A 15,158-nucleotide genomic window follows, 5' to 3' on the forward strand; every position below is an offset into this window, starting at 1 on the left:
TCTTTTACTTATTTATTTATTTATTTATTTAGGCTGTTTTATATACCACTATTTAGTATTTACCTTCACAACGATTCACATTTTCTTTATATAATCAATAAAGTAAAAGAAAATACAATCATAATATTAAAAATTAAAACGTTTGATAAAAATTAAGAATATAAAAGCATATAGATAATCATTAAATTAAGAAATAATAAGTAGAAGAAAGTAACAGTTAATTCATTTATTTATTAAGTTTTTTTTATTTAAGTTTTTTTATATACCAACATTCAAGACAGAAGTCCCATCATGCTGGTTCACAAGGAACAGGGGTGCACAATATAATAAACTTTACAATTTGAACAATAGTACAGAAAAGCAGTTACAGGTAACAGGGAAACAATAACTTGGATTAAGAAGGAAAAAGAAGATCAGATAATTATATATGTAAATGATAACATTGTAAGAGGTGGTTATTAATGCTATAACTAGCGAAGCGTAATGATTGAAGGGAGTTAAATGATATTGGAGTTAGGAAAGGCTTGCGTGAACAACCACGTCTTGAGTCTTTTCTTGAAGGTTGAGATGCTGGGTTCCATTCTAAGATCCGGGGGAATGGAGTTCCATAAAGTTGGACCGGCTGTGGAGAAGGCCCGATCTCTTAGCGTGATGTGTATGGTGGTTTTGGTTGGAGGTACTTGAAGTGATCCCTTGTAAACATCTCTTGTCGGTCTTGTAGAGTGGTGTAGTCGGAGGGGGATATGGAGATCGATTGGGGCTAATTGGTGGATATTTTTGAATATGGTGAGAATGGCCTTGTAGATTATTCTGAAGTGGATGGGCAGCCAGTGGAGGCCCATCAGGATAATTTATTTATTAAAAATTCAGTAATATAAAACATTAAAATAAGAGAATAAATTACTGGCTAACATCTGTTCCGTACGCTTGTTCAAAAAGCCAAGTTTTTAATGCTTTTTTTAAACATTATGAGCTTTCAGTCCCCTCTCACCCTCCTCCCACTTAGGAGAGCCTGATTTGTTGCCACTTCCTTTATAATCCAGCCATTTTGTGATTTAAGTTAGGGATGTGCAGAGGGCACAGATTAGTCCGATTTGGTATTCGTATTTGAGGGCGGCCAAATAAGTTGCATTCATTCAATGGTGCCCCCGATACGTTGATACGTGCAATCATTTTCCAGTTCCCATTAAACTCAATGGGGGAAGTATTTGCAGCCTATTTTTGGCTGCAGAATTGGGGTTTTATTATCAATTTTGATTAAACTTCTAGGGAGCAATCATCAGAACAACAAAACAGCTCCAAGGTAATTAGACTGTGGCAAAGTGGCACAAAAGTGGCATGAATAGCCTAAGGTACTTTAAAGGGGCAAAGGAGTACCAGGAGTGGCAAGAAGAGTGCTTTAATAGAGGTGCAAAGCAGCAGTGAGAGTGTCAAAAACACACCACAGCTTCAAAAAAGAGCACCAATAACAGATGCATGAACCCTCGAAGGCAGCACGACAGACAAAGTGGCATCAACATCCTACAGCACAATGAAAGGGGAACATAGCAAGCAGAAAGACTAGCACCAACACACTGAGCAACTATAATAGTGGCAAGAACACCACAAGGAGTTGAGTGAGTCATCTGGTGTATGGCAACAAGGCACAGAGGCAGAGGATAGATACAGGCTGGCTACACCGGGGGAGAGTTCCCTTTCCTTTGTGCAAGAAAGGGCTCCCTAGAATGGGTTTACCCCTAGAGTGGGGTGTTTCCATTGGCATTTAGTGAGCTCTTGCTGGTCTTTTAAAATCTGGTGGAGTTAGCAGATATACAAACGAGAATTTTCAAGGCTGAGGCAGAGGAGGTTACCATGTAAACAGTGGTTCAACATAGGTCAGAGGGTAGATAAAGGCTGGCTACACCCGGGGAGAGTTCTCTTTCCTTTGCGCAGGAAAGAGCTCCCTAGAATGGGTTCACCCCTAGAGTGGGGTGTTTCCATTGGCGTCCAGTGAGCTCTCGCTGGTCTTTAAAATCTGGTGGACGTAGCAGATATACAAATGAGAATTTTCAAGGCCGAGGTGGAGGAGGGTGCATGTGAACAGCGGTTCAAATTGGGAGGGAGGGTAGATACAGGCTGGCTAAACCCGGGGAGAGTTCCCTTTCCTTTGAGCCGGGAAGGGTTCTGAGGTATGGGTTGGCCCCTAGAGTGGAGCATGAGCCTTCAAAGTGTGGCGACCTGGAGCAAGGTGCCATGTGAACAGCGGTTCAACATGGGTCAACAGGTACTAAGAGATAGGCTGCAACACCTAGGAGAGTTCCCTTTCTTTGAGCAGGAAAGGGCTTCCTTGGAATGGGTTGGCCCCTAGAGTGGAGCACGAGCCTTCAAAGCATGGCGACCTGGAGCAAGGTGCCATGTGAATAGCGGTTCAACATGGGTCAACAGGTACTAAGAGATAGGCTGCAACACTGGGGAGAGTTCCCTTTCTTTGAACAGGAAAGGGCTTCCTTGGAATGGGTTGGCCCCTAGAGTGGAGCACGAGCCTTCAAAGCATGGCGACCTGGAGCAAGGTGCCATGTGAACAGCGGTTCAACATGGGTCAACAGGTACTAAGAGATAGGCTGCAACACCTAGGAGAGTTCCCTTTCTTTGAGCAGGAAAGGGATCCGCAGAATGGATTGGCCCCTAGAGTGGAGCATGAGCCTTCAAAGTGTGGCGACATGGAGCAGGGTCTCACTGTGAGCATGGTCTCACTGTGTTTGCCACAGTCTAAGTACCTTGGAGATCTTTTCTCGTTCTGAACATGGGCCAACAGGTGCTAAGAGATAGGCTGAAAGACTGGGGAGAGTTCCCTTTCCTTTGAGCAGGAAAGGGCTCCCTGGAATGGGTTGGCCCCTAGAGTGTATAATGGTACAAATTGTTAAGATATAAGCATTTGCAAACAGATCATGACTTCATAAGCAAGAAGGAGGAAGTTTGCTTCTCTGCCCTGAAACTAAAGAAAACTGTTTGTTTTATTTAAGGATCCATGCTGAAAAGGATTACTAGTTTGAATTGCCAGAGACTGATGTTTCCCTTTGCAACGAGGGTTCAGCCATTAGGACTGGACATAAGGCCTGGACGGACAGGGTCAGCAATCGATGTCAAACCACTGCAGGGACATAAGGCCTGGACGGACAGGCACAGCAATCGAGGTCAAACCCTTATAAGGACATAAGGCCTGGACGAACAGGCAAAGCAATCGAGGACAGATGTCAAGGCCACATAGAGACATAAGGCCAGGACACAGCAATTCAGGACAGAGATCAAGTCCACGTAGGGACATAAGGCCTGGACGGACAGGCACAGCATTCGAGGATAGAGGTTAAGCCTACGTAGGGACATAAGGCCTGGACGGACAGGCACAGAAATTGAGGTCAAACCCTTATAGGGACATAAGGCCTGGATGAACAGGCACAGCAATCAAGGACAGAGGTCAAGCCCACATAGGGACATACGGCCTGGACTAACAGGCACAGCAGTCAAGGACAGAAGTCAGGCCCACCTAGGGACATAAGGCCTGGATGAACAGGCAAAGCAATCAAGGTCAAACCCTTGAAGGGACATAAGGCCTGGATGAACAGGCACAGCAGTCGAGGACAGAGGTCAATCCCACCTAGGGACATAAGACCAGGACGGACAGGCACAGCATTCGAGGACAGAGGTCAAGCCCACGTAGGGACATAATTCCTGGACGGACAGGCACAGCGGTTGAGGTCAAACACTTGTAGGGACATAAGGCCTGGATGGACAGGCACACAGCATTCGAGGACAGAGGTCAAGCCCGCATCGGGACATAAGTCCTGGACGGACAGGCGCAGCAGTTGAGGACAGAGGTCAATCCCACCTAGGGACATAAGGCCTGGAGAAACAGGCACATCAATCGAGGTCAAACGCTTGTAGGGACATAAGGCCTGGATGAACAGGCACAGCAATCGAGGTCAAACGCTTGTAGGGACATAAGGCTTGGACAGACAGGCACAGCAATCGAGGTCAAAACCTTGTAGGGACATAAGGCCTGGACGGACAGGCACAGCAGTCGAGGACAGAGGTCAATCCCACCTAGGGACATAAGGCCTGGACGAACAGGCACAGCAATCGAGGTCAAACTCTTGTAGGGACATAAGGCCTGGATGAACAGACACAGCAGTCGAGGACAGAGGTCAAACCCACCTAGGGACAGAAGGCCTAGATGAACAGGCAAAGCAATTGAGGTCAAACCCTTGTAGGGACATAAGGCCTGGACAGACAGGCACAGCATGCGAGGACACAGTTCAAACACTCTTGGGGAGATAAGACCTTGACGGACAGGCACAGCATTCGAGGATTTCCTTTGTGCAGGTATGTTGTGGTTTGACCTGTCACTTCTTCCTGAACTGGTTCACTGCCAGAAGAGGATGCTTTTAGAGCAATAGAGACTGCCATTTGTGGCAGACTTTGTGTTTACACAGTGACTCTGTAAACAATGGGAACACAGATGATGAAACAGAGTGCAACTACCACAAGTTTTCAATAGTACTAGAAACATTACTGTTGGCAAGGTCATGAAAAATATTGAGCAAATGAAATATGTAAGCTCCAAACATCTTAAGTCAGCTTTTTATGTTCTTACATTCCAAATGTGGACGAACAGGCACAGCATTAGAGGTTAGGCCCTTGTAGGGATGTGTGGCCTAGACAGTGGAGGGATAGGCACAGCATTTCAGGTCAGACCCTTGTAGGGAAGTATGGCCTGGACAGTGGACGAACAGGCACAGCATTTCAGGTCAGGCCCTTGTAGGGACATATGGCCTAGACAGTGGAGGGACAGGCATAGCATTTCAGGTCAGGCCCTTATAGGGACATAAGGCCTGGACAGTGGATGGACAGGCACAGAGTTTCAGGTCAGGCCCTTGTAGGGACATATGGCCGGGACAGTGGACGGACAGGCTCAGCATTTGAGGTCAGGCCCTTGTATGGACGTATGGCCTGGACGTATGGCACAGCATTTCAGGTCAGGCCCTTGTAGGGACGTACGGCCTGGATGGACAGGCACAGCATTCGAGGACAGATGTCAATCCCATCTAGGGACATAATTCCTGGACGGACAGGCACAGCAATCAAAGACAGAGGTCAAGCCCACGTAGGGACATAAGGCCTGGATGAACAGGCACAGCAATCAAGGTCAAACCCTTGTAGGGACATAAGGCCTGGACGGACAGGCACAGCATTCGAGGACACAGGTCAAACACTCTTAGGGACATAAAGCCTGGACGGACAGGCAGAGCATTTGAGAATTTCCTTTGTGCAGGTATGTTGTGGTTTTACCTGTCACTTTTTCCTGAACTGGTTCACTGCCAGAAGAAAATGGCATCTTTTTCATTTCTGAAAGATAATTCAACAGAGGATGCTTTTAGAGCAATAGAGACTGCCATTTATGAAGCAAGAACTGAGCTGGAAATTATTTTTGAATACCCAGAAGCTATTAACTGTACTTATACACTTCAACTGAAGACAAAGGAACATGGAGAGCTCTCAGAAATAACAAAACTGCTATTCAAGTCAAAATCTACAATATCAAACTATGTTGACTTTGTGGTTTACATAGTGCCTCTGTAAAAAATGGGAACACAGAGGATAAACTAGAGTGCAACTACCACCAGTTTTCAATAGTACTAGAAACATTACTGTTGGCAAGGTCATGAAAAATATTGAGCATATGAAATATGCAGGCTCCAAACATCTTAAGTCAGCTTTTTATGTTCTTACATTCCAAATGTGGACGGACAGGCACAGCATTAGAGGTCAGGCCCTTGTAGGGATATAAGGCCTGGACAGTGGACGGACAGGCACAGTGTTTCAGGTAAGGCACTTGTAGGGACGTACGGCCCCGACAGTGGACAGACAGGTAAAGCGTTTCAGGTCAGGTCCTTGTAGGGATGTACGGCCTGGACAGTGGACGGACAGGCATAGCGTTTCAGGTCAGGCCCTTGTAGGGATGTATGGCCTGGACAGTGAATGGACAGGCACCGCGTTTGAGGTCAGGCCCTTGTAGGGACGTACGGCCTTGACAGTGAACGGATAGGCACAGCGTTTCAGGTCAGGCCCTTGTAGGGTCGTACGGCCTGGATGGACAGGCACAGCATTTGAGGACAGAAGTCAATGCCTCCTAGGGACATAAGGCCTGGATGTACAGGCACAGCAGTCGAGGACATAGGTCAATCCCACCTAGGGACATAAGGCCTGGACAGACAGGCACAGCAATCAAGGACAGAGGACAAGGCCACGTAGGGACATAAGGCCTGGATGGACCGGCACAGCAATTGAGGTCAAACCCTTATAGAGACATAAGGCCTGGACGGACAGGCACAGCAATTTATTTATTTATTTATTTATTTATTTATTTATTTATTTATATTCCGCTTTTCACACTTTTTAAGCACTTCAAAGTGGATTACATACAGGTACTGTAGGTATTTCCCTATCCCCAGAGGGCTTACAATCTAAGTCAAACCCTTGTAGGGACATAAAGCCTAGATGGTCAGGCACAGCAGTCGAGGACAAAGGTCACTCCCACCAAGGGACATAAGGCATGGACGGACTGGCACAGCAATTGAGGACAGAGGTCAATCCCACGTAGGGACATAAGGCCTGGATGAACAGGCACAGCAATCGAGGACAGAAGTCAAGCCCACGTAGGGACATAATGCCTGGATGGACAGGCACAGCATTCGAGGACAGAGGTCAATCCCACCTAGGGACATAAGGTTTGGACAGAAAGGCACGGTAATCAAGGATAGAGGTCAAGCCCACATAGGGACATAAGGCCTGGACGGACAGGCACAGCAATCGAGATCAAACCCTTGTAGGGACATAAGGCCTGGACAAACATGTACAGCAGTCAAGGACAGAGGTCAATCCCACATAGAAACATAAGGCCTAGATGGACAGGCACAGCATTTGAGGACAGAGGTCAAGCCCACGTAGGGACATAATGCCTGGATGGACAGGCACAGCATTCGAGTACAGAGGTCAAGCTCATGTAGGGACATAAGGCCTGGACGGACAGGCACAGCAGTCGAGGACAGAGGTCAATCCCACCTAGGGACATAAGGCCTGGATGGACAGGCACAGCATTCGAAGACAAAGGTCAAGCCTACCTAGGGACATAAGGCCTGGACGTACAGGCACAGCAATTGAGGTCAAACGCTTGTAGGGACATAAGGCCTGGACAGTAGACGGACAGGCACAGCATTTCAGGTCAGGTACATGTGCTGCAGTGCTTATATTATCTGGATCACAGTAGGCAGTTGGAGCTGCTGCAAGGCTTTCAATTGCTTTTATTCCTCTTGCCATTCACAGGGAAAATTTGGAAACCCAAGCAAAGGCAGGTTTACTTTCAAAAACACTAGCAATTCCATCAACTCTGGTGCCAGCCTTGAGCAGTGAGGGCTCATGATATCCCCTGTCATTGAAAATACACATTCACTGGGCACACTGGTTGGTGTACATGACAGATATCGCTGAGCCACTTTGGCTAGGTGTGGCCAGACAGTGGACTTATGTGCCAAATATGCCAGCGGATCTGTCTGCATGCTCTCTGTCGGCTCTGAGAGATACCGTGTCACTGACTGCTGTGCTGATGTGTCCTTTGCTTGGGTGGGCTGAGAGTCACTCATGCCAGCTGCTTTCTCTCTAGTCCGTAGCACAACAGATGAATCTTTATGGGCAACATGCCTTTGGTGTTCTGAAGTAGAGGAGGAGGAGGAGGTACTAGCTGTCACTGGCAGAGTGCTGCTCCAGCTTGGGCTACCACAACTCTCTAAAGTGCCCGCTGTTTCCTCCTCTGCTTCACGCCTAATCTGTCTCTACACATGCTGCTCCTGTTCACGGACTTTTGATAGCAGCAGGTCCTTCACCAATAAGAGACAATCATACTGTAGGACGAGTTTCTCTTTCACACGGGGATCACAGACTGTGGCGAGCATGTATGTGTTCTGTTCTGTTAAAGGCCTTAATCTCTCTTCCACCTGCTGCCTAAAAATGTCCAGACAATGCAGCACCTCAACTGTTATTCCCTCTTCCTGTTTAAAGGACTCCAAATTTTCATCCAGGAAATTAACTATAGGGATGATGTCAACCAAGGTGGCACTTCTGGAACTCAGCTCCTCCATGACATCCTTAAAGGGCTGCAGGATTTTTACCAGCTGACTCATGACTAACCAATCATGATGCCCTAGGGGATTCTGCACACCTATGTCCATTGTACCAGAAAGTTCATGAAAGGGTGTCTGCAGCTCCACTAACCTCTCCTTGTGAGGCATCTCCAAATCAGTCTGCTTTTGTCGGAGAACCTGCCCCTCCTTCACACTTCTGTGGAAGTGCACTGTTATATTCCTGCACTTCTGTATTAACCTATGCAGGTATTCATTCTCTTGGTCATTGGAATCCAACCCCAGAGCTGACTTCATTACCAGCTGCAGAGTGTGTGCAAAACACCGGATGTTCTTAAACTGCCTGTCGTTTATTGCCTTAACCATGTTTGCACCATTGTCTGTGACAAAGAACCTTGCATGAGGATTCCTGTCTCGCCGGTGTAGTTGCCAGACAGCCAGCATCTGTCTGATGCATGCTAGAATATTGGCTGCGGTATAGGAATGGTCCGTCGGGTGGGTGTGCAGTAAAGCCCACCTCTACCCTGATACTTGTTCACTAATAGAGCTGCTGCCTGTCCCTGCCTCAGTCAGACCCCACCAGTGTGCTGTCAGAGAGAGGTAAGAGTGTGCAGCATTCATGGCGGTCCAGATATCGCAGGTGAAATGCACACTCCCCTCTGCCTTAGGTAGCAGTGCTTGGATGCGCTTGGATGCGACTGCTAAATGTGGTTCTGGAGGGGACTTTGTAGTTTGGAACTACGACCTTCAGAAAACGTTTGAAATCCACATTCTCCACTAACTGCAAGGGCTGGTCATCAAGGGCAATCATTTCTCCAATGCCCCTGGTTACAACTTTTGAGGCTGTCTGCCTCCTACCCCGGGATAGCATTACCGCACTCCATCCCATTTCCTCCACGGTGGGTTGTCGCTTCTGCCACATGTCAGGGGGTTGCTGGCCTGCCACCTGACTGCTAGAAGGGGATGAGGGTGTGGGCTGACTCTGCTGCTTTCCAACCACTTTACGTTGCTTGGGAGGGGCCCCTGACTGGTACTGCCACCATCACCAGGTGGCAGTACTCTTGTTGGGTGTTGCCTCTTCATATGATGCGTCCTGCCAAAATTAGATAGATGTCCCATTTGCTTGCCTCTGCTAATAGCCCTGCTACAGTAATTACACCGAGCAAAACGCGGGTCATCCGTCACTTTAAAGTGGCTTCAGATCGCAGATGTCTTTCGTGATCCTCCCTTCTCTATAGCCTTGGGGGTTGATGCTGGCACTAGAGCTGAAGTAGTGGGTGCACCCTGAAAAGCAATGCCAGGGGCGTCAGTCACCCTCTTTGCCTGCACTGACTGCTCTTCCTCCTCATCAGTTTCATCACTCCCCTGCTGCACTGAAGTGGAGGCTAAGACAGGACTAACTGATCCTCCTAAAGCTTCGTCAGCTATTACTTCTTCCGTTTCTGATGAGAATCCCACACAAGATGATTGTTCATCTGAATCAGAAGCAAACAGTGCCTGCGCTACATTGTCAACGTTTATTCGAAACATCTGTCCCACTGCTGCATTTGGGTGTCGACATTTTGTCTGGCATGACTCAGCCTCCCTTTCCCTCACCTCCAAAACTACAGGGTCAGAAACAGGTGGTGGCGATGCATCTTGTTTAGATTTCATTTTTTTCTGGTTAGAACTGCCTGCCCATCCAAAGAGTTTAGATTGCAACAGGTCCCTTTTTAATTTTAATGGGGGACTGGCACTAGTGCCTTTTGAAGTGCCTTCTCTGCCAGTCCCAATCACTAGACCACATCTAGCTTTCCTTGACATTATAGATTTAATGTCACTGCCTAGTGGCCTACTGGCTGCCCACTGTCACAGTGCCTTGCTATGCACTAATGTAATGTGTGTGGTGTGCACACACACAGCTTGCTTGTAAGCACAAAAGAGGCAGACTGGGGATTTCACTGCACAGACTGTCCCAATAATAAAATTCAGTCTGCTAAACTACCCACTGCCCAATGTCACAGTGCCTTGCCTAGCCCAGAGGGTGAATTAAACAAAATAGCACTGCTAGCAGCTTCTCTCCCTGGCACAGAGAGACCGTCTCAGATTACCTAAATAAACTGCTTAAAAAACCAACAGGGCTAGCTGGCACTGCAGCAAAATAAAGAAATATATTTTTCTCTTAAGAAACTAGCCTAGCTAGCAATTCAATACAGATTTCTGAACTCAGACTAGTTCTGAGTGCAGCCACCTTCCGCAGAGACCACCTCCCCAGACCACCCCTGCAAAGAAAGTACGTGGCATGCTGCGTGCTTAACTAAGTATAGTTCTGGGTCATCAGGAAAATCATCACCGAGCACTGAATGACAACGCGATTGTCTGCATTCAGTGCATTTCATAAAATGTTATCGCTGATATGATGCATTCCGGTATCCTTGCCAACCTGTCCAACCCACTCTGACAGGGCTGTAAGGTCACTGATGACTCACAGGAAAGGGCTGGTTTTTGACTCTGTATACACCCAAATGGCGTCCTCCGATTTCAAATGGCAGCGAAGAAAGGTGCGCGCCGCCAAACTTATGAAACAGATGATACATTATATTCGTGGGGAGTCACGATACGTTTCGCTTCCCCACGAATACAACGAATAGGGAGATATACGTTGCGGATCGCCAATTCGTCAAAAACAAATGCACACCTCTAATTTAAGTTAGAATCAGTTCAGTGCAGGCACCAAGCAGTAAAGATGTCTTCCCTCCCCGGTGAGGCCACCCTCCCTCATCAGGCTTTTGCTTTTTGAGTGGAGTCTCCTCTGTGCACATCCTGCCAGAGGGTCTCTAGGAGTTACAGTAAGGATTTATTTTTGCTGGAACCCGAAAGGACTCCCACTCCAGGATCAGTGAGCCCATTCACTCCCCAAATGAGGCAAGCCCCTATAACCATAAGTTTGGTTATAGTCATACTATATCAGGCTAATTTTAACACGAGCACGCGGAAATACAGTATGCTGGAATTTTAAATCATGCGCATACTTGCTTCTAATTTTAAGCAGTTACTAGAGCAAACATACTTTGTGTACCTTCCTTAGGCCTTTGCCAGCTTTAACGTGAGAAACATTCCCTGTTTTTCCTATTAGTCCACCAGTTTGTCCAGTCAATCTCAAGGTCAACCAGGCCCTTCTGGTTCTTCATCCTACACGCTTTCCGGTTAACCCAGATCCCTCATCCTGTCATGTAAACTCTAAAACTCAAATTCTGTAGACTTGCTCCTTATCAGGAGCAGCAGTAAATATACGTGGCTAACAATGTGCTGCGGGCTGCGGCCTCTAGCTTTAAAAAAACAGAGCTATGCACGTAACTGTTGGCTCCGCCCTAAAAGACCCATGCCCCACCTATGCCTCGTGCCTTTTCTGCCCCATTTTTTGCTCACGCATGTAATTCATAGATTTTAAAATCCGCATTGCTCACACATAGCCTACAGACTCGCATCTATGGACCATTTTTTGCGAGCAACGCTTTTAAAATCGACCTCTATATTTTTGAATGCATCAAGAAAATATTATATAAAATCTCAGCTTGAAACAAAAAAATGAATTTATGATTATAAATTGAAACCTCTGCCAGATACAGCGATGGTTTGTTTTGAGCTATGACGGCCTCACTTCCTGAGACAAATAATTGAAAAAACTTGGCATTTGGCCTTTGCAAATATTAAGAAATAGTTTTAGGGATGAAATCACTGATTGGGTTTTATAATCCACCCCCCTTATTTTTAAATTCTTATTTGTGTGTTACTTCCACGGATTACATGGAGCCACTTGGAGATTGCCTACTGCCTCCCATGAATTACCTGCAGATTCACACAAAAATCTTCAGTTTTATAATGATTTGTTCTTTTCATCAAGAAAGAGTAGTCCCTCCATTAATCTGTGTCAGCAATTTTAGCAAAACATAACAGATACTACTGCACAGTATATGTTGTAGAAAATAAAGATGATAAGTAGGCCCTTGAAGAACATGTAATGTAACTCCTTCTTCATTCTTTGTTTTGCAGTAACACTCAAAGCTGTGGAAAATCCACATGATTTATTGTAGCCAGCAAAATGAACCACTTTCAACTTTACTCAGGAATTCTACAAACTATGACTGCACAAAATCCTTCCAACCTGGTTTGAATCTATGATTGTATCTGTAATTATTGCACACATATTTATTCAAATAATCAGAACAAGCTATAATGTAATTCAAATCACCTTGTTAGTCTTCTCTGCAATACAACAGGATCTTCAGTCATACTTGTATGAATATATAGGACTACAATACTTATGAAGCATACTTAGGATGCAAAAATTGTTTCTGAAGAAATAGAAAATCAAAAGTCCCACAGACAATTTAGTGATGTGACCGGGTGTTCTTCAAACCCATAAACCAATAAGAAACCATCCTCTCGCTCTCACACAGAAAATAGCAGAGCATCTGGTTTGAATTAATGGCCTTCATGTACAATTGGTTACCTCTCTTAAGGTGAAACTGGGCAATAAATGCTCTCTTCTGGGATTAGATGTATCTCTCATGCAACGGTATTTTTTGCTGAATTTTCAAACTCAGGAACTAACAATGTGCATTTGGATGATCTGAAAGTGTAAAAGCAATGTATGAGTCAATTTTCAGTTAGGGATTTATTGTTCAAATCTTCAAGGTGAGACTTCATTTCTTATATATTGTCTGATGTACAGTTCAGTACTGAAAGAAATGCTCTCATTTTGTCCACCAGGTGGCAGAATGAGCTACCAATGGATGAACGAGTGTGTTTGAAGGAAAATTCTTCAGTTGATTCTAGCTAAGAGAATGGATTGGCTTCCACTGAAGGTGGCGGAATAGAAAGATTTAATTGAAATAGAGTCAAATCAACTGATGACTTCTTAACCATCCCTGGTCCCAAAGCAAATAAAAGAAAACTAAAGAATAATGTTCAAACCTGACAGGTAAAGACAGCTATCTGACCTTACCTTGTGAGCCACTCACTAGTGGTTAAGCCTATTTGTGGCCATTTATGAATGGAATTCTCTGCAGCAGAAGTTCCAGGTGTAAAATGTGTGCAGGTTGGCTTCAAAACAGAGAAGATACCAGCAACTACCCTGTAGAATGGGTCCCTGCAGCATAGAAAATATCATAGGCTGCCTGGTAGCCTCAAGCATGTAACCTGTCTTGAATTATGACTTGCTTGCACCTGCTATTTAAACATGCAATAAATAAAGAAATGCTGGTCAAAACAAGACTTTTATCACTGAAGTTTATAATCATGTAGTCCTCAAATCTAGGCCAGTTCAGTGTCTTCCTGACTTGTTAATTTATATAAATCAAGCTCTGAAACTATATTCTTGGTGTAAAAGGGCAATTCTTGGGGAGCTCATGGTAACAATTTTGCTATTTATTCATATTACTATGGTTCCACTTTACAAAGAAAGAGCAAGAAACCAATAAATATGTTTTCAGTACAGAGGTTTTGTAATAAAATATGACTCCTATGACAAGCCAAAATATTTACTAATTTACATGAACTCAGTTCCTGTTAGTAAGCAAAATGTGTTAATCAAAGGGACAAATGTACTGTTATTTATCTATCTTAACTTATTGCAACTATATACAATACAGATAAAAACAGACCAAGACAACCTAGGGATGGGGATTCAGGATCCAAGATGGCAGCACATGTATGAATGCTCTCTTGCTCTCTTGAGTGCCAAAGATTTTTTTTTCTTGCTCCTGAAGGTTTGCTGTCATGCTATGAGAAGAAAAAAAGGAATACTCCAGACTTACTACACATTTAATCCTCTGCCACAGACAACTTCAGGTTTGACGAATGCTTTTGTGGTTGCTGGTGGTAATGATACTATCATGGTAGTAAGCCATTCTATGGCATCTCCAATTCTGTTGGAGGTGTCGCTGATTTCCAGTAACCCTACGCCACCCCTGCAGCCTTTTGTGATGACCAATGAGAAGCCTTCAATGCTGCCAGAGGAGTTGGCGTTGCTTAGCCTGATTTCAAAAGAGAGAGGGACTTTTCCTACTTCAGGTGCACATAGTCCCACTGCATATTCCAGCATGTACTCTGGAGCTGCAACTACTGTACTGGGCCCTGAAAGGCTCTTAGCCCTCGATGAACTGGACACTTTGACAGCAGTGACCAGCACCGGAGCATTAACTCAGAAAAACATAAGACCAATGGAAGTGGCCAAGTTATCATGTTTTCAATAGCCTAGACCTGTGGTTCTCCACCTTTCTTGTATCATGGGACACCTGGCATTGGGCTCACTTCCTCATGGCACACCATCACCTTCCCTATCCCCATTTCTCTGTCATCATCATTCTCTCTTTTCTTTCTTCTCCTCTCCCAATCCCTGGCATCATCACCTTCTCTTCACTATTCCCCCTTCCCCCCACATCATCACCATTTCTCTTCCCCCTTCCCTCTCCCCCATCTCCCACTCCTCACATCATCACCATCATCTTTCCCCCTTTCTTCCCTCTCCCTTCACTCCACTGCAATCCTCATCTTCTCTCCACCACCCTTGGCATCATCACCTTCTGTTCTCTTTCCGTCCCTATCCCTGAACATCATCAACTTCTCTTCCCTTTTTCTCTACCCCCCTGCATCATCACTTTCTCTTCCCTTTTCTCTCCCTTCACCACCTGGTATTATCACCTCCTCCACAATCTTTCATCATCACCTTCCCTTCCTTTCTCTCTTCCTCCACCCTCCTGGCATCATCAACTTCCTATTCGCTCCCTCCACCCTCTACATCATCTCTATCCCTTCTTTCTCCTACTTTCTCATGCCACCACTCTTTCATCACCTTTCCTTTCCTACCCTCTCCCATCCTTGGCATCAGCACTTTGTTTTTCCTTCCCTCTCTCTGTCCCCTACCCCATCATTTTCCCTTCCCTCTCTCCCAAGACCCCCAGCTTCTTATCAAATTCGGCTGCCCCCTTCCAGCAGCACTTGCCT

The sequence above is a fragment of the Rhinatrema bivittatum genome, chromosome 2 (assembly GCF_901001135.1).
Source record: "Rhinatrema bivittatum chromosome 2, aRhiBiv1.1, whole genome shotgun sequence".
Classification (NCBI taxonomy): Eukaryota; Metazoa; Chordata; class Amphibia; order Gymnophiona; family Rhinatrematidae; genus Rhinatrema; species Rhinatrema bivittatum.